The sequence below is a fragment of the Somniosus microcephalus genome, chromosome 1 (assembly GCF_052327205.1).
Source record: "Somniosus microcephalus isolate GS21.2 chromosome 1, FLI_Smic_1.0, whole genome shotgun sequence".
Classification (NCBI taxonomy): Eukaryota; Metazoa; Chordata; class Chondrichthyes; order Squaliformes; family Somniosidae; genus Somniosus; species Somniosus microcephalus.
This window is the reverse complement of record NC_140987.1, coordinates 393,581,937-393,607,407: the sequence shown is the minus strand read 5'-3', so window position 1 is coordinate 393,607,407 and position 25,471 is coordinate 393,581,937.

Below are 25,471 nucleotides of genomic sequence, written 5' to 3'. Positions count from 1 at the left end.
TGTGACACTCTAACTCATTCTTTACCTGGAGCTCAAAGCAGAACTCTTACCTCACTCACATACAGGAAGTGGGTGGGGGACATTTAAAGAAATTTGGAACTGCTACCTTTTTGCTGCCACGTTTATTCTGCAAAATAAACCAATTTCTTGATTTGTCATTGACCTTGTCTTACTACGAGTTCCGCCTATCGAAAGATGGAAGAAACACACATGGGGGCACAAATAAGCTTACAGTATCCATTCCGTATGTCAAAGGAGAATCCCCTGGGTTACACTATCATATAAGTAAATATTTGGCAGCATGAGTCACCTCCAGAACATAAAAGATATGAGATTACTTTATGGGAGCGATTAAAGTCACTGGCCTAGAAATTCATTGTAGCCACTTTTGGGGCGGTAAAGTCGGGCGGCCGCTAAAGTTTGTGCCCGCCGCCAAATCGAGGCCACTTCTCCGATATTCATTAGCTTCGCCCTAAGAGTTTGCTCGAGCGCTAAAACTGGCGCTGCATGCCTCTCTTTAGGCGCTAAGCCGGCGGGCCGGGGCGCTAAACCGGAAGTTGGGCGCAGGGCAGGTGCGGCGAGCTGCTGATTGACGGCAGACACTCTGGCTCCGGTGAGCTCTTAAAGGGGGAGGGTGGATTTGTTTTTTTGAAAGGCCGACACTGGTGTATTTGTGGTTTTGGGGAGGGTTTCTCTCCATCAGTGTGTTGTGTGTGTGTTCCCGGCAACAACAACAACAACAACAACAACAACATCATCATCATCATCATCATCATCATCATCATCATCATCATCATCATCATCATCATCATCATCATCATCATCATCATCATCATCATCATCATCATCATCATCATCATCATCATCATCATCATCATCATCATCATCATCATCATCATCATCATCATCAATCATCATCAATCATCCATCATCATCATCATCATCATCATCATCAATCATCATCAATCATCCATCATCCATCATCAATCATCATCAATCATCCATCATCAATCATCAATCATCAACATCATCCTCCTCCTCCTCCTCCTCCCCCCCAGCCAGCCAGCCATACCATTTCTAGTACAGGAGGGCCCTTTAATTTGCGCTCCCGCGGCCCGCATCAGCTGTGTACCGTTCCACTTCACAGTCGTTAGGGCCGCCCGGCGCACAATGGGCCGGCGCGAGCGAAGTTCTGGTTCGGGGCGCACAAAGGGCGTTGCACGACGAAATGACGTCATGATCTGCGCGCGCAGCAGGGCGCGCGCTAAGACTTTGCGCCGGCGCTAAATGTGTACTGAAGTTGGGGCGAGGCGCAGATCGCGCTGCGCCCGGGCGCTAAGCACCTAGCGCTCGAGATCTACTCCTCCTAAGGCGCTAACGACTGGCGCGCCCAACTGAATTTCTAGGCCACTGAGCCTGAGAAGGTTGTCTATGGCAGGCCCAGAATTTGTAACATACATCTTTACACAAACACTCGTACTCAAGCTGAGTACATATGTACATGAGGATTTTTAATCATGCTATACAATTATTGTACTTGCAAACATTCAAACTCTTATGAATATCAACAAATTATTTTTAAAATCTGTCCCAAGCATGCAATAAAAACTTTGTTTACCATAAATATTCAGATCTTATAGTTTTGAAACAAGTCTTTAGTACTACAGGAGTTACAATTAGAAAAACATGACATGAACTGTTAAGGATGGCTGGCTTCATTGAAGTGCTTTGCTAAATATTCTCATTATAAGTTCTCATCTATCTCAGGACTTTTGGGTGCACAACTGAAAATGCCTCACTTCTCTGTGACATACCCATGTGGTGATAACAACTCCTCCCTCCTTTAAATTTCATTTCCAACCTAAAAAGCAATAAGTTGGCAAGTTTTTGTAAACCAGTCTGGACAATGAGCTTTTTGCGGGTTTCGTCCTACCGATGAGTTTTCTGTGATAACCCATGGACTCCCAATCCTATAGTCAGTTACCAGTGTGGCAGGCAGTACAGGAGCATGGTAAGGTGAGGTAAGGTACTAACACTACTAACAATAACCAGCCCCAGGACAGTGACAGCGTAACACAAAGAATTCGACCCAACACAATCGTCGCTAAGCAAAAGGAAAAATATCTGTCATATTGGGCAGAAACAACAAAAACCCAAAGCAAACTCAATTGCTACTTGGCCCTAAACAGACAATACAACATGGCTGATTACCTGACCATGGTAAAGGATAGCAAACTGAGAAAAACTTTGACAATGTACAGACTTAGTGAACATAACCTGGCGATCGAAAAAGGTAGACACAGACAGACCCGGCTACCAAGAGAGGACAGGATATGCTCTCACTGCAGTCAGGGAGTGGTGGAGACAGAGATGCACTTCCTCACAGCTTGTAGAAAATATCAGGGCATAAGGGAGAATTTCTACCCAAAATTCACAAAAATATGCCCGGAATTCAGAAATTTGAATGACGACCAAAAACTCCCATACCTACTAGGGGAAGAGAGAAATTGCGTAACACTAGCGGCACACTATGTTACAGCTTGCCATAAACAGAGGGACAACCACTAAATATAAGAAAAGAGTATATATAAATTATATGAAAGTATATTTATACACTCAGGGATATATCTGTTTATACACTGTATGGATAGATCTGTATTTTTGTGAACAAACATGAATGTTTTCCGATGCTTTGGCAACATAAGATGTAACTTGTCATGCCAATAAAGCGATTTGAATTGAATTGAATTGAATTGAGTGGTTACTCTATATTCCAAGATACAACTGTGTTTAGTACTGAAGTCAGTAAAGATATAATAAGGATTTATTTTAACTTGTGGTTTAGAAGCTGCACAAGCTGATAGTTCATAGGGAAGCTCTTGGTGCCTCATGAAGCTTAGGCTTCTATGTACTCGCTGAACCTTAAGTTGAGGTGTTAAACTGTAAACCCCTCTATCTGTTCCAGTAGTTCAGGAGGATGTTAAACATTCCATGGCACTACTCTAGGAAGAACAGAGCATTCCCCTGGTGTCTTGACAATATTTCTCCCTCAACCAACACCACAAAAGAAACAAATTAACTAGTTATTCAGCTTTTTTTTATTATTCATTGATGGGATGTAGGCGTCGCTGGCTGGCTAGGCCTGCATTTAGTGCCCATCCCTAATTGCCCTTGAGAAGATGGTGGTGAGCCACCTTCTTGAACCGCTGCAGTCCATATGGTGTAGGTACACCCACAATGCTGTTAGGAAGGGAGTTCCAGGATTTTGGCCCAGCGACAGTGAAGGAACGGCGATACAGGTCCAAGTCAGGATGGTGTGTGGCTTGGAGGGGAACTTGTAGGTGGTGATGTTCCCATGCGTCTGCTGCCCTTGTCCTTCTAAATGGTAGAAGTTGCGGGTTTGGAAGGTGCTGTTGAAGGAGCTTTGGCGAGTTGCTGCAGTGCATCTTGTAGATGGTACACACTGCAGCCACAGTGCGCCGGTGGTGGAGGGAGTGAATGTTGAAGGTGGTGGATGGAGTGCCAATCAAGCGGGCTGCTTTATCCTGAATGGTGTCGAGCTTCTTGAGTGTTGTTGGAGCTGCACTCATCCAGGCAAGTGGAGAGTATTCCATCACACTCCTGACTTATTGCTGTTCATAGGGCATTGGTGGTGCAGAATGGCTGCTGTCTTTTCCCACATAACAACACTTCACTTTGAAAGTAATTCAATGTGTGAATCACTTTGAGATGTTTCAATACAGTAACATGCTATATAATTGCAAGGGGGTAATTTATGGCGAAGCTAGATAAGCACATGAGGGAGAAAGGAATTGAAGGATATGCTGATAGAGTTAGATGAAGAGGGGCTGGAGGAGGCTCGTATGGAGCATAAATGCCGACCTAGACCAGTTGGGCCGAATGGCCTGTTTCTGTGCTGTAAATTCTATGTAATTCTGTCATTTTAATTTAACCTGCCTGGTGGTAAACTGATGAGATCAGATCGGCCACCCATTTTACACCCCGCCCGGTTTTACTTTCCATTGATTTCAATGGAAAGCAAAATCAGGTGTCGTGTGAAACAGGTGACTTATCCGATCCTCCTTAAAACCCACCTCTATGACTAAGCTTTTGGTCACCTATCCTAGTATCTCCTTTTTGGCTTGGCATTCATTTCTTTCTTGTGCCTCTGTGAAGCATCTTGGGACATCTTTTCTACGTTAAAGGTGCTATATAAAAGCAAATTATTGTTGTTGTACGTTTCTCACACAAAGTCAGCTCAAATAGCACAAGGGGTTTGCTACACATCACCAGCTCAAAATAATACAGAGAAGGAGGCTGTGCGAAACTAGGAAGGTAATATTAATGTGGGATTTCAACCAAATATAACTTGGAGTTGCCAAAGTGGTTTAGAGTCAGAATTAGTACATGCATGATTGTTCCATGATCCAGTGTGTCAGAGAATCAATGAGAGGCAGTTTTCAGCTTGACTTGGTAAAGTCATGTGAAAAGGGCAGCATACAAAAACTGAAAGTTGTGGCAACACTGGATGAGAGCTACGACAAAACTATTCATTTTGGTATGATCTGGGACTCAACACTGCTGAAGGTATGAGGGACGAGCTAAAACTGATTTTTTGGCAACATCTTCGGTGAGGTCAAATGGAATACTGAAGAGCATGTAGGACCACACATACCACACATGCACAGACTGAAAAAATGTGAATCTAAATTTATTAACAGGATAATCTAAAGTGAATTCAGAAAAATTAGCTTCATATTGCCTGTAGGGAGAAAGGTGAGTGTGTCAACTGGGAAGAATGCAGGAAAGTTCAAAATCACATCAAAGAGGAAACTGGAAATGAGTGTAGGTGCTGAACACAACAGTAAAAATGCTTCCCGTGCTATAGTAGTAAGAGGTCGGTTAGAATGAAGGTAAGAACATCAAAGGATGTCAACAGGGTGATGAGTAGATTAAAATGAACATTCTCAATAATTACTTCATTGATGTATTCACTAGAGAAGACTGCAGTAACATGCTCTCCATTAACAGAATAAATCCAAGCAGACTTATGGACTTGGATATCAACAAAATGAAGTTTCTGGACAGGATTAAAGGGTTCAAAACAAACAAATCCTTGGGGTTGGATGGTATCTATCCCAGGGTACTGAGTTAAACTAAGAGTAAGATTTGTGGAATGATGGCATTCATTTGAAGGAGTCATCAAATGCTGGGGAGGCTGCACTAGATTGGAAACAAGCTAATGTAATACTCATATTAAAAAAGGGAATAAATCTAATCCAGCCAACTACTGTTTCAAATCCCTGCAAATACTTTTGCCTTAGTTACTGTGGACCCATGCTATTTTTTTATTTTATACATAAAGTAGATAAGAAAAGAACAAAGTAGTTTCCTGTTTAGTAACAACTATACAGAAAAAGAAAAGTGGAGCAGTTTGCTCACCTGCTTGGAATGATTTTGTTATATCCTCCATTCATACAGGTTCAGCATTGTCATTAATATCACAATAAATGATGATAACATATATATCAGCCTTGTCACTAATTTATTTTCCTCTCTGTTGAATGTTAATTTTTTGGTGCAGTTCTTAAAACATTTCTAGGATAATAAGATAGCTGAGTATGAACAAATTATAGTAACTACAGGCCAAGGAGCCTGACTGTACAATGCTGAACAGCAATGTCCAAGGCATAGAATGTGAGTACTTTCAATTTCAAATGAGTATTTCAGCGGCAATATGAAACATAGGTGCCATGGCAACACACCTGTAAAATTTCCCTCAACTGTTCCATGGTACTGATGTTCCACCTCCGGGTGGTATTATCATGGTGGGCTATTTTTCTGCCCATGTTTTCTGATGTTCCTTCTTTTAAGAGTTGCTAATCTAATCTGATAATTTTCTTTGAGGCATTTTGTTTGAACCTATTAACAGGATTCTGCTGTAGATCCTTGCAAAGCTGAACAATACAGTTGGTAAAATATATCAAAAGAATTTTCCTGAGAATCTGTCAAGACATTCTGCAGCAGCTCAAGGCCAAGTTCAGTAGCAAGCCCAACCAAATTCTGTGAAAAGCCTGTCCAGGGTGTGGGATGCCATAATCTCAGTATAGTAATATGTGAAGGCAATAATTTACGCAGGAGGTTTTTCCTGATCTGCTGTAACTTCAGTAGAAAATCAGTGTTATTCCTGGAAAAACAGAGTTAACGGCAATTTGCACTGTTTTTCTAGGATTTCTGTTGATCTTCCACTGAAGTTACAGCGGGGGCTCGGAGAACCCCCGTGGAAGTTATACATCTATGTATACAGTTTTGAGCTGGTAGCCTTTTATAAAGAAAAAATGAAACCATGGAAATGTTTATTGCGCTTAGCTTTTGAGTTGTCACGTGGTGCTTCGCTGGTTAAAGTAATAGTTGTCACTTAGCACCTAAGGGGAGATTTCTGCTTTGGTGCTTTTGGCAGGAGAGAATATCACGAAATTAGGCCCGTGACTATAGGTCCATTAATTTTGATGTGCTGAGAGCTCCACTCTTTGTCCCACCTAGCTATTTGCCTAGCCAGGGAATAAGTGCCAGGTAATCAATAGCTGGTGCTCTGAATTCGAACCATGACATCAATTTCTAATCTCATTGACTTGCAGCTCACTAATCGCAAAGCTTTTCACCTTTGCACATTTGCCGTGCTAAATTTGACTCAAATTTTCTGCAAAATCAGTTGTTAAGGAGCTGAGATTTATCGAGTTATATAATCCCCACGTATGTTAACTAGCAAGCTGCAATTCCTTGGGGATTTGATTATTGTGGTTGCACGTTGCATTGGATTCAGGACCCTTGATATTGATACACCAGGGCCACGATTTTCCCTACCTCTGCGGGTCCAAGGCGGGTGACATCGGTGGCAGGTCCCGACCCCGCTGTTGGCTCCATTCCGGCCTCCGACATAACTTTCCCCTGATTGGGCTTGTTAAGCCCGTCCAGCGAGTTTCCTGGCCAATTGAAGGAAGCGGGTCTGGTAACATCATTTATGACACATCATCAGCCGGTTTCCTTAAAGGGACTGTGCGCAAATTTACTTTGACATTTGTGCTGTCAGTGTTCTATAGCATTGAGGTGCTGCAAACACTGACAAGGACTGCACAGACATGCACAGCTGCACCCAGGCTCTCCCATGACTCCCTCCATAAGCATATGGAGGGAGTCACAGCACGCAGGGAGGTTCTCTTCCCTTCCAATGGGTGGAAGAGACCTCCCTAGGAGACCAACGCAGCCTGGTTGCATGTTGCACAGGAGGGCACAAGCAGGGATGTTGTCAGGAGGACCAGGCTGCAGTGGCGCAAACCTTTCAATGACCTCAGTAGATCATGAAACGTTACAAAGCCACACTCAACCTCACCCTGCTGTGCCACTTAGCACATCCCCATCATTCTGCCTTCCCTACCCTACCCCTGCACATCCTTACTCACACAACTTACCTTGCACCTCCACTCATCCCTCTCTATCTACATTATCACTTCCCCATCTCACTAGCCACCCCTCACATTCACTCTCATCCTACTCCAATTATAGCAACTAACAACACACAAGGATAGGCATTTGTGTGTTTTAGCCAATGATCATGTGAAGTTTCTGTTAACGTGCTGTCAAATATTGAAATCTTTATTTTCAACTCTTTGCTTTCTTGGACTGATTTGTGTGCACTTTTGGAAGTGGCTTAGTGAGCTGCAGTGAATGGTGAGACATAACGGTACCCCCCGCAATGCTGATGAGTGTGAAATGAGTGGCTTGGGCATTGTAGGGATGCTTTATGTTGTTGGTGTGGGGTGGTGCCAACCTGGCTCACCATGTGGCAGCCAGGGTGTACAGCGTCAAGTGAAGTAAATCTGGCCACGGTGAGGCTGTGAAGTAGAGATGATAGAAGTGACCTGTCAATGGTGGGAGAGGTAATGAGGTCAGACTGCATGGAGACTTGTATAAAGACATGCAGCATTCTGAATCTGTAGTGGAAATGCAGTTTAGAGATTGTTATAAATCTCATCATCATAAAGAAACTACTTATGAAATAACACTGGACGGCCAGCTGGTAGTGCCATCCAAGGAGTATAAATACTCGGGCGTGGGCCCAGCTTGCCCAGGGACATTTTATAAGACAGGAACTAGTGAAGTACAACTAGACTTCCATGTTCTGAAACAAGTTGATTAAAGCCTTGCTTTATACTCAAACCAAGTGCGTAGTGAGTTTTATTACATCAGAGATGCTAGTGCTTAAGGGGAGATATCTGAATTAGCTGGGAGCTTTGAGTTGACATTTGAAGCTGTCAACTCATCAGCTGATTCAATGGCCACTGACCTCCCACCTCAGCTTCACAGATGAGGTCTAGGCACAGTGGGAAACCCATGGGAGACCTGTGAAAGTTAAAAAGCTGGGGAAAAAAGCATTGTTAAGTGGCTGGAAACAAGCCACTAATGATTTGAATTGGGTCCCCTGCCGCTGCTTGTTGGGTCTGTTCGGTGCAGGCAGACCCGACATCGGGAAATGCAGGAGTGCGCGTTTTGACAGCGGGTTCCCAATCCGGTGTCAATCATTTTAAATTTCCCAGCTGACCTGCCACCAATAGGGTTCACTGAGCACCAGCAAAATCGCGGCCCAAGTATTAGTTCCAATGCAATTATAATGGGGGAAACTGCAAAAAGAAAACAAGAGAAAAATATGACAGGAAAGAAATTCCACAATGGGGTAAAATTCCACAGTGATTTCCATGACCACAGGGTCATAGAGAGCCAAGGATCCTCATTAAAACCAACCAATTCTATGAAAAGAAGAAACATTTCTGTTTCAAATGGAAACATTTGGCTTGATCATGAGACATTCATTTTATTAGAAGCTTTGTTTCTCTGGTGAAGGAAGGATCAATATGGTAGATTTGCAAAACTGTCTAGTCATCCAGGCAGGAGAGGGTCGGGGGGGTAAAAATGAAAAATCAGGGAACATGTCCCCAACCTGCTGTGTACAAACAGTGGCGGTCTAAAGAGATTTAGGGGTCCATGTACACAGATCACTAAAATGTAGTGGTCAGGTACAAAAAAAATCAAAAAGGCTAATGCAATGTTAGTCCTTATATCTAGAGGGCTAGAATCTAAAGAGGAGGACATTTTGCTACAGCTATACAAAGCCCTGGTTACATCACATCTGGAGTACTGTGTACAGTTCTAGGCACCTTAGAAGGGGTATATTGGCCTTGGAAGGAGTATAGTGCAGATTCACCAGAATATTACCAGGGCTCTAAGGGTTAAATTATGAGAATACATAAACTAGGCTTGTATTCTCTGGAATTTAGAATTTGGAATTTAGGGTGATTTGACTAAGGTTTTTAGGATTTTGAAAGGAATTGACAGGGTAGATAGAGAGAAATTTTTTCCGCTGGAGGGAGAGTCTAGAACATGGGGTCATAACCTTAAAATCAGAGTCAGGTCATTCAGGAGAGAAGCTAGAAAACACTTCTTCACACAAAGGGTAATAGAAGTGTGGGACTCTCTCACACAAAAGGCAGTAGCTCAATTAATAATTTTAAATCTGAGATTGACAGATTTTTGCTAGCCAAGGGTATTAAGGCATACTGGTGGATGGAGTTAGGATACAGGTCAGCCATGATCTCATTGAATGGTGGAACAGGTTCAAGGGACTGAAGGGTCTACTCCTGTTCCTATGTTCCTATGTGTCTGCCACCATTTTTACGGCGGCGGGTAGCATGGCATCCGTGTGTCCCATGTTGGAGAGGCAAGACACTTTATTATCATATTTAAATCAGGCTCCCACTGTGCAGTTGGGACCAGGATGGTCGAAGGTGAACTAAATGGATCGTGGCCTTTTTTCATCTAGCAATTCCTATAAACCTATGTAAGTATATAGCACTGAATTTACATGGCCTTGCAAGCAGTAGGCATGGGTCACGGTGTCTATGTTAGTTGAAGGAAATGAAATACTGGAGTCAATTTTAAGCCTGGAGGCAAATCGTTGACCTAAGTTTTAGATCTGGGGGATTTAAAATCCCGGGCCTGATTTAAATGTCACTGGGGGCACCCAAGAAGGCACATGGCGGCTGCCAGGAGGGAAAGATTGGGCGGCCCTTGACCGACCGCTGGATTGCAGCTAAGTGGCGGGGTGGAGGTTTTGGGGGCTCTTCTGGGAGGGCAGGGGGGAGTACGGGGCAGGTGTGGCTACAATCTTTCCTTTGGGGTCCAGAGGAGCCCTGGAGGGCCTCTTCTGTCCGCAGATCGGCTACAGCCTGGCGGGAAAGCCGTGGTGATTTCTCCAATCAGGCCTTGGTTAAAATGCAATTGGGGTTCTATTGATGTAATAGAACTGTGATTTGCATAAATTTAAGAGGCCCCACTTGCTCCATTCACTTGCGGAGTTCTTCAGGTTAAAATGGGTCAAGTTCTGAGCGAGTAAGTAACCTGCTCGTTTCTAACTACCCAATTTGCCTCCTGCCGGCCGGCCGTTCAGGTAGAGTAAGAATCGACCCACTGGATCAATGGCCCCTCGGTGAATAGGAAGTAGAGTAAGAATCGAACCACTGGCTCAATGGCCCCTCAGTGAATAGGAGGTAGAGTAAGAATTGACCCACTGGAACAATGGCCCCTCGGTGAATAGGAGGTAGAGTAAGAATTGACCCACTGGATCAATGGCCCCTCGGTGAATAGGAGGTAGAGTAAGAATCGACCCACTGGATCAATGGCCCCTCGGTGAATAGGAGGTAGAGTAAGAATTGACCCACTGGATCAATGGCCCCTCGGTGAATAGGAGGTAGAGTAAGAATCGACCCACTGGATCAATGGCCCCTCAGTGAATGGGAGGTAGAGTAAGAATCGACCCACTGGATCAATGGCCCCTCGGTGAATAGGAGGTAGAGTAAGAATCGACCCACTGGATCAATGGCCCCTCGGTGAATAGGAGGTAGAGTAAGAATCGACCCACTGGATCAATGGCCCCTCAGTGAATGGGAGGTAGAGTAAGAATCGACCCACTGGATCAATGGCCCCTCAGTGAATGGGAGGTAGAGTAAGAATCGATCCACTGGATCAATGGCCCCTCAGTGAATGGGAGGTAGAGTAAGAATCGACCCACTGGATCAATGGCCCCTCAGTGAATGGGAGGTAGAGTAAGAATCGACCCACTGGATCAATGGCCCCTCGGTGAATAGGAGGTAGAGTAAGAATCAACCCACTGGATCAATGGCCCCTCAGTGAATGGGAGGTAGAGTAAGAATCGACCCACTGGATCAATGGCCCCTCGGTGAATAGGAGGTAGAGTAAGAATCGACCCACTGGATCAATGGCCCCTCAGTGAATGGGAGGTAGAGTAAGAATCGACCCACTGGATCAATGACCCCTCGGTGAATAGGAGGTAGAGTAAGAATCAACCCACTGGATCAATGGCCTCGCAGTGAATAGGAGATAGAGTAAGAATCGACCCACTGGATCAATGGCCTCTCAGTGAATAGGAGATAGAGTAAGAATCGATCCACTGGATCAATGGCCCCTTGGTGAATAGGCTATCCTCTGCATTCATGACTGTCAACCCCGCTAAAGAGCCCCAAACAGCAGAGGAGCCGTCTCAGACTGAACACCTCAGTCTCTATTTCCTCAGTGCCACCCCACCTGCAAGATATATGCACCATGATGCTTAGACACAATGAAATAGTGTGCGCAAAAGGGCAATGGTTGTGTGCAATGCTTGATATTGGCCCCCCCAAAAGAGGATGGCATTATGTCCGAATAAACGCTTAACTTGGTGTGGTAATAATTAGATGCTTTTATTTCCAGACCCTCTAGAATATTCCCTCAAAAAATAACCAAGTAATACAAGAGAAGACATTGGAGTGTAATTGCTACAAAGTGCGTACTCCCATCAGCGGGCCTTCGGGACATAGAGTAGTGTTGTCACCTGGTGTATCACAGCTCACAAGTGAGCATCAGCAGATGGTGGAGACAGGGACAGCAGTGGAGAGTCCTCGTCGGAGGGCGCAGGACTCTGCCAGCTCGGCTCAGCTGCATGCCGACCCTGTACCTCCGGGTCCATCCAGAAGGAGAGCAGTGCTGGAACTCCAGGAACAGGTGCAGGAGTCTCTGGCAGGTTTTGTCGCCAGGGCCTTTGTAGAGGCATTGGCGCATGAACGCATCACCATGGAAAGGATGGCAACCTCTGAGGAAAGGATGGCAACCTCTGAGGAAAGGATGGCAACCTCTGAGGAAAGGATGGCTACCTCCGTGGTAAGGCTGGCTACCACAGAGGAGAGGATGGCTACGGTAGAGGAGAGGATGGCTACAGCCAGGGAGGAGCTAAGTCGCTAGGGTCTTGAAAACATGGTCATTGTTCAGAATAGACTGATATCTCTGGAGGAGCGATGGTCAGCTATTGAGCAGAGAAACCAGAGCTTCATGGAAGTCCTCTGGAGTAGGACTGCCTGTGCAGAAACGGGACCTCATGGCCCCCCTGAAGTGCAGCAAGGTGCTGTCAAGCCACTTACTAACTCTGAAGTAGGGCTGACCCATGAGAGGGATGTTGGTGGCAGACAACAAGGAAGTGGGGGCTCCTCTCCAAGCGCTCACACGATCATGCCACTGCAGAGCCCTTGGTCAGAGCCCCACCAGAGTCCTCACCCAACTGAGATCGGCGTCTCAGCCCCTGCACAGCCGCAGGAGCAGCAGACTGTTGGTGAGCCCTCATAGGCTCTGTAGGATTCGCAAAAATCCATGAAATACAGTATACGGGTAGGGCCCCTGAAGTGGCCACATTGTGAGAACACAGAATGGAGTTGGCAGTTCTCATGGCCCAGTTCAAAAGGACACACACACAGTACCTAACAGCAGTCTGAGTCATCATCGATTAGAAGAATCCAGAACCTTACTGTTTTTGATATTGTAATGTGGTTACAGCAGTAAACAAAACTATTAGCACCTGGAGGTGCGCTAATCGCTGGCAGAGCGGTAACCGATCTCAGAAACCGCTGAGCACACACAAACGGAGGGACACTAAACGGATTCCCATTATGGCAAAGCGGTAACCGATCTTAGAAACTGCTGAGCACACACAAATGAAGGGACACTAATCGGATTCCCATTAGTTCGATTTGCGAGCAGTTAAAATTAATGTGCTTGCTTTTGTTAAAGCAACCTTAACAAAGGAAAACGGTTGATTTGGCGCCAAGATTAGGGCCAGAAAAGAGTATAACCGTTCAGGTAAATCGTCAGCAAGTCAGTCTAAGATTCGACCAGAGTAAGGAAGACTCCTCCGGAGACGGTTCACACCGTGAAGTCCAAGTCTAGTTAACATCAGGAGTTCGAGGACCGTGCGGAACAGAAAACGGCTCGAGGATTTCGGAGGACTTCCAAAGTTTGTACAGGAGAGCGAGTCCAGGAGCCAGTCCCATAAGGAAGGTCGGAGGTCCCGGACGACACCAAGTAACAGGGTCCAGGAACCGGTCCCATAAGGAAGATCGGAAATTCCAGACGTAACAAGAAGTACCAAGGTCCAGAAGGGTTTTGAAATTCTGGTGAGCATAAAGGCCCAACTCTACCTAACTGACATAATTGAGGTATATTCAGTAACGGGAGGGTTTGTAACGTTAAGGGTATTTGTAAGTCAGGAGTGTGATTTATCCCTCGATGTGTCCGTGCGCTTCCCTCACCCCCGCTTTTAGCTTATCGCTATTTTAGAACTGTTTATATGCTTTAAAGTTATTTTTCTCAGTGTATAATTTAGTCCTCTGTGAGAAACGTTATTTTTCGTCTGCATTTATTCTTGCCATTTTTCTCTGTGTACATTCTCTTTCAAAAATAAAGATCGTTTTGATTTAAAACTCAATCTGTCTCATCTGACCATTTGTCTTCCGAGTCACGAGTTGGGCCAACACACAAAGGTTGTCTGGCAATAAGCCCAGTGTCTAGAACCGTGAGGGGGGAGCGCTTCAAAACCGCTCACGAGTAGTGCGAAAATCAAAACCGATTTAGCACACCATAGGCTCGTTAAAACGACCCCTTACAGCTCGCAACCCCAGAGGACGCCCGCCAAAGGTGTCAAGGCAGGAGCAGCATGAAAGTGAGCAAGGGGCCTCTATATCTGCTGAAGCCACAGGGGAAGCACCACGTAGGAGCACGCATAAGAGGAAGATAAAGCACAAGTAGTCACAAGGGTAGTCACTTGGGTGTTCTGTTGTGTTTAATTGTGAAATGCCATCTGTGACTGAATGTTATAAAATGACTTGATGGCAAACTGTTGAAATTGTGGGCTGTGTCATTTTGCAAATGGGACTTCCACATTGAGGGCTCAGGGCGACTTGGAATTGTCAGTATGGTGATCAGAGTGATAGGAAGCCACAGGTTCTTGTCCATTGTTGATGGTGTGGTAAGAAGGTGCGAGCCAAATGTGTTTGATTGGGCAGCCTAAGCAAATCTGGGCAAGATGAGTGCATTCCTTGCATCCCAGGCAGCAATGTGCTCACGTGCAGGTGATGCTGGTTGATGTGCCTCCGCAAGCTGTTCATTCTCGCTCTCCTCCTCCTCCTCCTATTCCTACTCCTCATCCTCCTCTGAGGAGGCTATGCGATGAGCCACTTGTACCTCAGGCAGCTGCAAGCCACGATGCTGTGCCATGTTGTGAAGTGCACAGCAGACCACGATGATTCTGGAGACCCTGGCTGCTGAGTACTGCAGGGCTCCACCTGATCTATCAAGGCATCTGAATCGCATCTTCAGCAAGCCGATGGTTTGCTCGATAATGGATCTGTTGGAAATGTGGCTGGAGTTGTAGCACTCCTCAGCTTCATTGGATGGCCTCCTGAACGGCATCATTAGCCACGTCTTCAGGGGATAGCCCTTGTCTCCAAGTAGCCATCCGCAAAGTTGGTCTGGCGGACTGAAGAGCGGAGGCACACTAGACTGCCGCAGGATGAAGGAGTCATGGCAACTGCCAGGGTACTTGGCGCAAACATGGAAAATTTCTTTCTTGTGATCACACACCAGCTGCACGTTGAAGGAGTTGAAGCCCTTGCGGTTGACAAAAAGAACTGGATTGTGATGGGGTGCCTTAAGGGCCACATGTGTGCAGTCTACGATGCCCTGCACCCTTGGAAAGTCTGCCAGATGAGCTAATCCAACCGCACGCACGGTTATACTTGCTTGATCCTTGAAGAAGTTGATGTAATTGTGCACGTTGGCAAAGAGGGCATCGGTTACCTGCGTGATGCAAGTGTGTGCGGCCGCCTGGGAGATGCTGCTGATGTCTGCTGTTAATCCCTGGAATGAGCCTGAAGCAAAAAAGTTGAGTGCGGTGGTGACTTTTACGGCCACTGGTAAGGGGTGTCCACCCGCTCCTCTGGGCTCCAGGTCTTGCTGCAGTATTGCGCAGATGTCACCCACTACCTCTCGCGAAAGTGCCTTTGCACTGCTGCTCCGTCATGTTGAGGTAGCTCATCCTCTGTCTGTAAACCCTGTTGGGGCTATCTCCTGCGGCGACGGGCTTCCCTGCGCTGGCGCCTTCTGCCTTGTGCACCATCAGGTGGGTGAGCAGCAGCTTGGCGCTCCTGTTGTTGCTGCTGCTGTTGGTGCTGCTGTTGTTCCGGGTTCTGCTGCTGCTGGTCTTCGTCCAAATCTGAGGTCCAGGAAGAAAGGAAATAAATGGATCTCATGCTGCAGGTATATACCTCAGTTGAGGAAGCGCTCAGTCAATGTGGGGAGAGGGTTTTCCCAGGAGGTCATAGTGGAGATGGATCTCAGCTTCAACACTTCCAAAATCAGTAGACTTGCAAAAAGTTCTCCAAGACGTGAGAAAAGAAAGTTCTGGCACCTGCAAATGATCATTGTGGAAAACGCCATTTTTATGGTGCAGCTGCAGCTGTTATTAAGCCAACCACTTGTGAACCCGACAGGATTAGCTGGCATGTTCCAGGGGAGACGTGCAGCACTTGGGAAATGTGGTAAACTCTGAAAGGCCTCTCAAAATGGGATTATAGAGGTGCTTAAGTGGTAGTTAAGTGCCTTAAGGGCCTATCCCGCTGCTTGGAGGCGGGACCGAAACGGAGTCTGCAAGCCCGCATTTGGAAAAGTTGCGCAGAGGCTGGTTGGAGGCGGGATCGGAGGCCGACGCCATTTTTTGCAACTTTCCCACCTGACCCGCCTTCAAACCCGCCTCCTCGGGCCTGGCAAAATCCAGCCCTTTGTGCGTGTTACACGGCCCTCCTAAACCACGCCAGCTAATCCTGGCGGGTTGACAAGTGGGTGGCCTCCTCGCAGCTGCAGCTCCACCATTAAAATGGAGCTTTCATCCGGGAGCAGTTGCAGGTGGCAGAACTTTAGTTCCACAGGTCTTTCAGCACTTTTAGTAGGCCTACCAAAGTCGGAGCTGCTGCAGCTTCTATCTCTCAACTGTGGGACCTCCTTGGAAGACCCTCTCCCCGCTTGGACTGAGCACTCCCCCAACGGAGGTATCTGCCAGCAGCATGGGAACCATTTATTTCCTTTCATCATGGACCTCAGATTCAGATGAGGAGAAGCCACGACAGCAACAGAATCAGATAGCTCAGCAGCAACAGCAGCAGGAGCGCCAACCTCAGGGATGAGGATGAGCTACCTCAGCATGACTGAGCAGCAGTCCCAAAGGAGGCTGAGACTTTCGAGAGAGGTTGTCGGAGACGTCTGCACACTGCTGCACCAACACCTGGAGCCCAGAGGAGCGGGTGGACAGCCCTTACCAGTGGCTGTCAAAGTCACCACCGCACACAACTTTTTTGCCTCAGGCTCTTTCCAGGGTTCATCAGCAGACATCAGCGGCATCTCCCAGTCGGCCGCCCACAGTTGCATCACGCAGGTTACCGATGCCCTTTTCGCAAAAGGGCACAATTACATCCACTTCTCAAGGGATCAAGCAAGTGTAACCGCGCGTTCAGTTGACTTTGCAAATATGGCAGGCTCGCCAATGGTGCAGGGTGTCATAGACTTCATACATGTGGCCCTTAGGGCACCCCATCATAACCCAGCTATCTTTGTCAACCGCAAGGGCTTCCACTCCCTCAACATACAGCTGGTGTGTAACCACAAGAAGGAGATTTGGCATGTTTGCGCCAAGTTCTGTGGTAGTTGCCATGACTCGTTCATCCTGCGGAACTCTAGTGTTCCTCCGCTCTTCAATCCACCAAACCAACTTAACAGATGGCTCCTTGGTGACCCCTGAAGAAATGGCTAATGACGCCAATCAGGAGGCCAGCTAACGAGGCTGAAGAGCGCTTCAACGCCAGCCACATTTCGACCAGGTCCATCATCGAGCAAACCATTGGCTTGCTGAAGATGTGATTCCGATGCGTTGACAGATCAGGTGGAGCCCTGCAGTATTCAGCAGCCAGGGTCTCCAGAATGGTCGTGGTCTGCTGTGCACTGCACATCATGGCACAGCATCATGGCTTGCAGCTTCCTGATGAGCAAGTGGCTCAGTTAATAGCCTCCTCAGATGAGGAAGAGGAGGAGGAGGACCGAGCGGCGGCATATCGACCAGCAGCAGCGGCAGCACGTGAGCACATGGCTGCCCGTGATGCAAGGGATGCACTCATCCTGGCCAGATTTGCATAAGTTGCCCATTGTGGCACGTGCTTGGCTCCTTCTTAACACATGACCCTCTGGCCTCCTTTCACTCTGACCACCAACCTAACCGTGCAAATGTCGCGGAGTCTGCAATGTGGAGCTGCCTAAGCTGAAATAACAGATGCCATCACGCCAACAGTTTGCCATCACCTCATTTTAATACCTTGAAACAGGGATGGCATTTAATCGATAAACAGAAACAATCACCCAAGTGTCTACCCCTGTGACTAATGGTGCTTTATTTTTGTCTTGCGCGTACTCCAACGTGGTGCTCCCTCTGTGGCTTCAGCAGAAGTGGAGACCCCTTGCTCACTTTCATGCTGCTCCTGCCTCGACACCTTTGGCGGGCGTCCTCTGGGTTTTCGAGCCTGTGAGGGCTCGCCAAACGTCTGCTCATCCTGCGGCAGTGCAGGGGCTGAAATGCCCATCTCAGTTGGGTGTGGACTCTGGTGGGGCTCTGACCGAGGGCTACGCAGTGGCATGGAAGTGTGAGCGCTTAGAGAGGAGCCCCCACTTCCTTGTTCTCTGCCACCAAACTTCCCTCTCATGGGTCAGGTCCACCTCAGTGCTTGCAAGTGGCTTGAGAGCACCTTGCTGCACATCAGGGGGGCCATGGGGACCCGTATCTGCAGTGGCAGTCCTACTCAAAAGGACTTCCATGAAGCTCTGGTTTCTCTGCTCAATAGTTACCCATCGCTCCTCCAGAGTTGTCAGTCTATTATGAACATTCACCATGTTTTCCTGACTCTGGTGACTTATTTCCTCCATGGCCATAGCCAGCCTTTCCACCGAGGTTGCCATCCTTTCCGTGGTGGTGCGTTGATGCGCCATTGCCTCCACAAAGGCACTGCACATGTTAGAGTTGGACTCCTCCATCCTCTCCACACTCAATGTGACCCCGGAGACAAGGCCCGTCAGAGACTCCTGCACCTGCTCCTGGAGTTCCAGCACCGCTGTCCTTCTGGATGGACCCAGAGGCACAGGGTCCACATGTAGTGAAGCAATGCTAGGAGAGTCCTGCGACCTCCGCAGAGGACTCTCCACTGCTGTCCCTGTCTCCACCACCTGCTGATGCTCACCTGTGAGATGTGATACACACGGTGACAGCACTACTCTATGTCCCGAAAGTCCCACCGAGGTATGCGTATCTGCAGTGGTGCTGGGTGCGCTTACATCTGCTGACGCTGCGTCCTCAGAGGTTGCAGGTTCCTCTGAGGAATCTTGCTGCTCAGCCTCTTCCTTGTCAACAGTGGGGGGGGGGGGGGTGGGGCTCTATTGATGGTCCTGTGGTGGAGTAAAGGCATGGGTTAGATATTTGACAGAAGTGTGGCATGCACATGCAATAGTGCAGATGCTCAAGTGGCATTCTAATAATGTACACCAGCAGCCATTTCAGTGACTCAAGCAGTGTAAATGAGAGAGACACAAAATTATTCTGTCACCAGCTTGGTCTGCATCGCCCATCTGTCCGCCCCCCACTTCCACCTCCATCTCTGTGCCGGCGATGTCCAGGGCCGCCTCTTCAGCCTGGGTGTGATGGGCTAGGGAAGGTGGCCCTCCTCCTGTCTTCGCCCTTTCCCTTCTATTGTGGGCTCTCTTTTCCTGCAGTGAGGGAGACAAGTGGAGTTGGAGTGAGATTGATGGAGTGAGTGTAGAGAGTCCAGAGCATAGATGCTTAGAAGGAGACAAAGATGGAGTGAGGTTCCATGTCCAAGGGCCCTCCCTGTGCGTTGTTAGTCGTTGTCATTGTATAACATTGAAAGGGAGTGTGAGGGCAGCATAGTCGAATAGTGAAGTGATTGGGTTCATAGAGTGAGAGGGATGGGGAAGGGTGCAAGAGTTGTAAGGGTAAGGTGGGATGTGGAGGATTAGGTTGACAATGCAGAGTGCTGGTGATGAGAGGAGAAGGGAAGCAGAAGGAGGGTCAAGCTGAAGGTACACTCACTTTGCCTGATCTTACAAGGTCATTGAGCCTTTTACGGCACTGCATCCATGTTCTGCTGCACACTGATGTGGAGGTGATCTCCCTTGCCAGCTGGACCCACACAGCCTTGGTTTCTTTGGAAGGCCTCTTCCTCCCAGATGAGGGGAACAGCACCTCCCTGCTAGCTCTCGCCCCCTCAACCAGCATACCCAGCGCCTCATCCGAGAACCTCGGGGAGGCCCTTGCCTTGGAGCTGGCCATTCTTCAAGGATATAACAGCTTGGAGGTGGTGCACCATCGACCAAAAACCAGTGGAATGAGCCAAGGCAGCAAGCAGCCCTTAAATGAAGCTGGATAAGTGACGTCAGCAGAGGCGAGTTTCAGTCCCAAAAGACTAATTGGCCTAAGGGAACCCACACCTCTGAAAGTAACTGGCCAATTAGGGGAAAATCGCAATTTTTTTCCTGTCTGACAGTGGAGGCGGGTTTGGAACCCACCCAAACTGAAACCCGCCTCCAATGGGAAAATCGCGCCCAGAGTGTTCAATATTGCAAAATCAGGGGTTATAAGTCCTGGTAGAACATTCCTGTTTCAAAAGAAACTTCTTTCCTTTCTTTATAAAGAAAAGCCTATTTAGATTTTCACATTATCTTGAGCTATCTATTTTTGGTTAGTATATATAACACATGGGGATATTCAATTCAAAAATAAAATGGAATAGATTTCCATAAGAATTCACAAGCTTAAACAATAGTGTGCCAACTGGGACAGTCCTTTCCCATGCTCAGTTGATGGGATTGAGTCCTAGGATGGCCCGACACTTAAATTTCCAGTTAAAGTTTAATGCAAACAATTCTAAATATGATTCGTTGCTATATTTTCTGATAGGAAAAATAAAGAGAGAGCAGCTTTTATCAGCAACAAAGATGTTTCTTATGCACATGCTGTCAATCAAAGCGGCTGTTTCCCAAATGAATGCTAGATCCATACCTCTCCATTGGAATTAGTCAGTTGGGTGGATGTCCCATTATCTTTGTAGAGTTACAAAAAGCCATGTTTAAAATGTAATCAACTTATTATGAGTATAAAGGTCACTCTCATTTAATTATTTAGTATTGCTGTCCCTACATGCATGCTACACTTGTAAATCTGATTCTAGCCTATACAAACATGAACCTATTAATTATTTACCTAAATATGTTAGCATAATGTCTATTACTGTACTAAATAGTTTAGAATATAGGCAGTGTAAATATTATACTTTGCTTCTCTTCCTTAAGAAATGCAAGCACTCTTCTTGTAACTAAAGCTGTTACCACACGCTGCCACTATTTTGGAATATATATTTTCTACTCCTTTGGGTTTCTCCATGTGATGCACCATTTACCAACCAAGCATACAGGCCTCAGACCTGCTTCAATGCCTGTGCTGACGCTGGTCTGTAGCCCACCGCTATGAGGCATGCAAAAGCCTGACAATCTATCCTGATTATGCTGAAAAAACACTTAAGAGCTGACAACATCAGGAAAGTGGCAGGAGTAAGATTCATGATCAAAGTGAATGCGATAGATTGCATAATACCTTTCAACCAACTGAGCTCATAGTTGCCAACCATCATCCCTTTCACACAAACTGTTTGCTTTTTCAGTCCTATTTATGGTGTTGCGGTCTGCAAAACTGCTAATTTCACCCTCCGCTCTTGACAGTGAGGGTGGACCCAAATGTTTTCAGTGTGAAACTTCCTATCATAGAAAATGATACTGTCAGATTTTAATCCAAGTAGAAAATAACAAAGATAAAGGGGGAAAAATTCGGTATCGACCATTTTGGGGCACTAACATCGCCTGGGCGGTAACTTTAGCACCCGGCGGTAATTAACGCCGGTGACCGCGAAATTGAGTTTTAATGCCCCAAGAGGGGAGGTGGAGCGTTAAATCAAGCGTCCACTTCCTTCTTAGGGCGCTAACATCGGAGAGCGGGGCGGAGACTTCAGCAGCGCTGCGCACTGGGCCGTGCAGCGCTGCCGTGTTCAAGGCTTCTTCCCTCCCTTAAAGGGAAGGGCCATCGCTGCAATTTAAAAAGTACTTACCTGGACCACCAAGACAGCCGCGATCCTGCGCAAACAGCCCAGCACTTAAGCAGAGTGCCAGGCTGATCAATCGCGGGCAGGAACCCGCGGAAAAAACTAGAACAGGAAGGGTAATTTTTTTCCATTTACCTCGACCACCTCGCCTTTAATCATTGCATTTTAAAGGGTGGAAGATGCCAGTGCGTGAATTCTTTTAACGTGGGGTGGCCGTTGCACACAAGCTACCACACGGGCTTCACAGAGCAAGGTCTTGGTCCAATGGAAGGGAATCCAAGAAGATTGAAGACCAGGCTCTGCTACAACGGCCTAGCACACACACACAAACATAATGCTGCTGTCCTCCTACCCCCTTCCCGCAGGTCCTCTCTGCCTGGGTTTCGTAGGATGCATTGTGGTCCTCCTGACCCTGTTGTTGGCCCGTGCCGCACCTTCCCTGGGCCCCGACCCCGCTGCTGGTCCAGGCTGTGCCACTCCTGGGCCTTGACCTCGCTGCTGGGCTCGTCCTCGCTCCTGGGTCCCGGCATCGGACATGAATGATGTCTCTCACCGGATCAAATTAACACTGATATTCTTGTGATCCCTGGCCCCGAACTCCACTCGCGATCCACTAGTCACTAGATCACTAGTCTAGTGGAGAAGCGTAGTCTTGACGGCAGAGAGGTTTGGATATTTGGGAGCTAAGTTTAAGACTACCTTACACTAAACATCAGTAAGACAAAGGTCCTCTACCAACCTGCCCCCGCCACACAGTACTGCCCCCCGATTAACAAAATCCACGACAAGGCCTTGGACAATGTGGACCACTTTCCATACCTTGGGAGCCTACTGTCAACAAGGGCAGACGTCGACGACGAAGTCCAACACCGCCTTCAGTGTGCCAGTGCAGCCTTCGGTCGCCTGAGGAAGAGAGTGTTTGAAGACCAGGACCTCAAACCCGGCACTAAGCTCATGGTCTACAGAGCAGCAGTGATACCTGCCCTGCTGTATGCCTCCGAGACATGGACCATGTACAGCAGGCACCTCAAAGCACTGGAGAGCTACCACCAACGCTGCCTCTGCAAGATCCTGCAAATCCATTGGCAGGATAGGCGCACCAACGTCAGAGTTCTTGCTCAGGCCAACATCCCCTGCATGGAAGCTTTGACCACGCTCAATCAGCTCTGATGGACGGGTCACATCGTCCGCATGCCCGATACGAGACTCCCAAAACAAGCGCTCTACTCGGAGCTCCGGCACGGCAAGAGAGCCCCAGGTGGGCAGAGGAAACGCTTCAAGGACACCCTCAAAGCCTCCTTGAAAAACTGTAACATCCCCACCGACACCTGGGAATCCCTGGCCCAAGACCGCACAAAGTGGAGGAGAAGCATCCGGGAAGGTGCCGAACACCTCGAGTCTCTTCACCGGGAGCAAGTGGAAGCCAAGCGCAGGCAGTGCAAGGAGCGCATGTCAACCCAAGCACCCCACCCACCCGCCCCTTCAACCACTGTCTGCCACACCTGTGACAGAGACTGTAGGTCCTGCATTGGACTCATCAATCACCTGAGAACTCATTTTTAATGTGGAAGCAAGTCATCCTCGGTTCCGAAGGACTGCCTAAGAAGAAGAATCATCGCCCCCGAAGCAGCTGGCCGCCCGATACACGCCTCCTGCAGCAGTCGGTGTTTTTGACCGGCACTGGTGCAAGGGGTGGAAGTCAATTTCGGGTCCGGGGCGCTACTGGTGCGATGCACACGGCGATGACATCACGATCTCCGGGCGAAGGTGATCGGGGCGCAACGCTGTAGCACCGCTGCAAAACTCCAGCCGAATATGGCGGGAGTTGATGTCAGCAGCGCCGTGCCCAATCGCAAAGCCATTCGCGCCCTGTTAGCGTCCCCCAGGGGCGCTAATGGGAGGCACAAAGGCACCCAATTTCACCCCCAAATTCTTTTTGTTTTCTGTTTTAGGATCATCTGTTTCATTGCATCTAAAAATCAAAGCCTGCTGCTTGTGAACAATGCAGCAGGAGTGCAAGCTGATCATTGGCTAAAGGAATAATAATCAAAGTAAACATGCATTGCCGATTGAGAGTGGAATCTAATCCCGTCTCACCTTCACACTGATTTTGATAACGCCACTCAAGCCTGACACAAGATGTGATTGATGAAATGGTGTGGAGTGGGTTTAAAGCTTTGCTTGTTTTGTTGGTTTTGTGGTGCCTCCCACTAATTACAGTCAGCAGGTGAGAAAGTATTGGCACTATTCGAAGAAGAGCAAAAAAGTTTTCTTGGTGTCCTGACCAACATTCATCCAACAACAACAACTTGTATTTATATAGCGTCTTTAATGTAGTAGAATGTCCCAAGGCGCTTCACAGGAGAGTTATCAAACAAAATTTGACACCAAGCCACATAAGGAGATATTAGGGCAGAGTCATAAGAACATAAGAAGTAGGAGCAGGAGTAGGCCATACGACCCCTCGGGCCTGCTACGCCATTCAATAGGATCATGGCTGATCCGAATCTAGACTCACGTCCACTTCCCTGCCCTCTCCCCGTAAGTCAAAGAGCTAGGTTTCAAGGAGCGTCTTAAAGGATAAAAGAGAGGTAGAGAGGCGGAGAGGTTTAAGGAGGCAATTCCAAAGCTTAGGGCCTCGGCAGCTGAAGGCACGGCCACCAATTGTGGAGCGATTAAAATCGGGGATGCGCAAGAGGTCAGAATTGAAGGAGTGCAGTTATCTCGGAGGGTTGCAGGGCTGGAGGAGGTTACAGAGATAGGGAGGGGCGAGGCCATGGAGGGATTTGAAAACAAGGATGAGAATTTTAAAATCGAGGGATTGCCAGATCAGGAGCCAATGTAGGTCAGCGAGCACAGAGGTGGTGGGTGAACGGGACTTGGTGCGAGTTAGGATACAGGCAGCAGAGCTCTGGATGAGCTTATGTTTATGGAGGGTAGAAGATGGGAGGCCGGCCAGGAGTGCTTTGGAATAGTCAAGTCAGGCGGTAACAAAGGTATGGATGAGGGATTCAGTAATAGATGAGCTGAGGCAGGGCAGGGTCAGGCAATGTTACGGAGGTGGAAGTAGGCAGTTTTAGTGATGGCGTGGATATGTGGTCAGAAGCTCAGCTCAGGTGAAATACGACACCAAGGTTGCGAACAGTCTGGTTCAACCTCAGACAGTTGCCAGGAAGAGGGTTAGGGAAGATGGAACAGAGTTTGTGGCAGGGACCAAAGACAATGGCTTCGATCTTTCCAATATTTTGTTGGAGGAAATTTTTGCTCATCTACTACTGGATGTTGGACAAGCAGTCTGACAATTTAGAGACAGTGGAGGGGTTGAGAGAATTTGTGGTGAGGTAGAGCTGGGTGTCATCAGCGTACATGTGGAAACTGACGCTGTGTTTTCGGATGATGTCGCCAAGGGGCAGCATGTAGATGAGAAATAGGAGGGGGCCAAGGATAGATTCTTGGAGGACACCAGAGGTAACAGTGCAGGAGCAGGAAGATAAGCCATTGCAGGTGATTCTCTGGCTACGATTAGATAGATAAGAATGGAACCAGGCGAGTGCAGTCCCACCCAGCTGGACGACGGAGAAGTGTTGGCGGAGGATGGTGTGGTCAACTGTGTCAAAGGCTACAGACAGGTCGAGAAGGATGAGGAGGGATAGTTTACCACGGTCACAGTCACATAGTTTCACAGTCCCTCAACTAATACCACCAACAGATTGACTGGTTTACTTATCTAATTTCCTCGTTGTGGAACCTTGCTGTGTGATTACCCTTTGCAATAGGTGACCAAAGATATATTGTACAGGGAGAAAGGGGGAGGGATTACCTGGAATGGAAATAAG